Source organism: Chenopodium album, chromosome 25 (assembly GCF_948465745.1).
Source record: "Chenopodium album chromosome 25, dcCheAlbu1.1, whole genome shotgun sequence".
NCBI classification, from domain to species: Eukaryota; Viridiplantae; Streptophyta; class Magnoliopsida; order Caryophyllales; family Amaranthaceae; genus Chenopodium; species Chenopodium album.
In genome coordinates, this window is record NC_137858.1 from 13978687 (window position 1) to 13981219 (window position 2533).

The window sequence follows — 2533 nt, forward strand, 5'->3', positions numbered from 1 at the left end:
AGGAGCGGGCGCTCCTACTTACTGGAGCGGGCGCTCCTCCTGTTCTGAAGCCCGATTTTGACGGATTTTACGATGTAATTTTTGGGCATATAAATAGGACGCTTAGCTTCAGTTTTCTGTATCTTCTTTCCCTTTAGTTTTCTTAGGCCCTTAGTTCTTCTCAACCCTCATTAATTAGCTTAGATCTTCTCAAACTCAATCATTGTAATAGATTAATTGAAGATTGTTCTCTTGAATTCAACAATTTCTCAACTTTGAAGCATTTTAAGTAATCTCTTTCCTCTATCTCTTACTCTTTAATTTCAGTTTTTATTTACTTTGAATTGTTAATTTCTCTCTTGATCTTGCTTAATTGTTGTTGCATGTCCAATCTACCTTATTCCTACTACTCCTCTTAACTTGTTAACTTAATGTTGGAATTAGAACTTGTTGTTTTGATGTCCCTCACCATGTTTAGTGAGTAGTTAATTAGCTAGGGGTTGGGTGAAGACCCAACCAAGCCATGGGTTGATTGATGTTTGTGCTTGCATGTTCGTTTTGGATTGATGATTGATTGTTAAAGAGATGGTTAATTGCATGTGTAATTGGATGGCCACTTATTGCTCATGTATTCACTTCTATGCTTGCATTGAGAGATGAAGTCTAGTTGTGAGCCTTTTTCTTATATGGTTATGCTAATCTCCTCTTGATTATGGTTCCTTGTTTGAATGATGTAGTAGTCTTAGTTGCAACAATTAGGTGAGAAATCTCAATTGCTTGTGCTTTAATGCTTTCTTGGACCGATCGAAAGACAAACCCGAGTTAGTAGTCTACTTCTCATTGTTAAGACTTGGTTGGCCTATCTTGTTGGTTGGGTTTGGCTTAGGAATGCTTAGTGTTGTGGCTTCGAAAGAAGGCAACATTGAGTGCCCTCTCTATCACCCAATTTGTGTTCATGCTTGCCTATTGATTTGATCCGTTGGTTTGGTTGGAGTCGATCCCTATTCCCCCCTAGTGTTTGTCTCCATAGTAGTTATCTAATCAAAACCCCCAATTTGTGACCGAACTAGATTGCAACCGTTTCATACTCTCGGTGTACTTACCCATTTCCTGTGGATACGATCCTCTACTTACCCTAGACTTGTCTTAGGTTGGTTTAGGTAGAAATATTGTTTGGTTTTAGGGTGATCGTCCAACGATCGATTATTCCGCCTACCAAAATGGCGCCGTTGCCGGGGAATGGCGTTAAGCATTGAGTTACTTATGGGATATGTGAGACTAGTTCATTTGTATAGCTTTATTTTTTTTCTTTGTTTTCCTTGACTAACCTACTAATCTCCCATCTACTCTTCTTTGTTTATGCCCAAACGCAGCAATAGGACACTTCCTCTAGTGCCGTTGAATCTTGAGCTTGAAAAAGTAGTAAGGGCAAATCGAAGAGAAAAGAGGGCGATAGCTTGTGGTGCCACATCAAGTGAGGCACAAGTGGTAGTTGAGTCCGATCATTCTAGTTCTAGTGAGTCTAGTGGAGACACCATTCCATTAGAGTCACCAAGGACAAATTCTCCAACTTCTCCACCTCATCACCAATTTGAAATGGCCGCTCCGAACAAGACTTTGAGAGAGTTTGGTGTTCCTCCTCCATATCAAGAAGCAAGTGGGATTGCTACTCCCGCTATTGAAGCAAACAACTTTGAGATAAGGCCCGCCCTTATCACCTTGATTGAGGGTCATCAATTCTCCGGGGCAAAGCATGAAGATCCCATTGCACATCTCAAGCAATTCACACGGTATTGTAGCACCGTGAAGGCAAATGGGGTTACTCCGGAGTACATTCTCTTAAGCATGTTCAAATTCTCTTTAACGGGCAAGGCAAGTGATTGGCTTGATAGATTGCCTCCGAACTCATTGAACACTTGGAATGAGGTGACTTCGGCATTCCTTGGGAGGTTCATTCCTCTTGGGAAAACGGCGGAGTTGAGGTCCAAGATATCTAACTTCCAACAAGAGCCCGACGAATCCCTCTATGATGCTTGGGAGAGATTCAAGAGCTACCAACAACAATGCCCCCACCATGGCATGGAAGATTGGCTCTTGCTCCATGGGTTTTATAGAGGACTCTTGAGATCGGACCGCATACTCTTGGATGGAGCATCGGGAGGACCTATCATGAACAAGCCACCCACGGAGGCACTAAAGATCATAGAGGATGTAGTTCAAAACTACACCGATTGGAGCCCCGATGAGAGAAGCACTTCCAAGAAAGGAGGGAAGTATGAGGTAAATGATATAAACATGATTAATTCAAAATTAGATGCTTTATCTTCTAAGTTTGATCAATTGCAATCCTCTTCTCTATCCCCTTCCCCACGCCAAAATTCGCATGTATCTAGTTCTTTAAATGATAACATGTCAATACAAATGATGTCTTGTGATGCTTGTGGAAGTGATGATCATGTGACTTCGGAATGCTATTTGCTAAATGATGCATGTTCCCCTTCCCCTTCCATGGAACAAGTAAATGCAATCAACAATGGTCAAACCAATCCTAGGT

At 41.6% G+C, this 2533-nt stretch overlaps 1 non-coding gene across 1 annotated transcript; it reads right to left on the reverse strand.

The window, feature by feature from the left end:
- Positions 1-1953: 1953 nt before the first annotated feature.
- Positions 1954-2060, reverse strand: LOC145615746 (small nucleolar RNA R71). Its single transcript, XR_014107339.1, has one exon. It is a non-coding gene; the product is annotated as a small nucleolar RNA R71 (small nucleolar RNA).
- Positions 2061-2533: the final 473 nt, after the last annotated feature.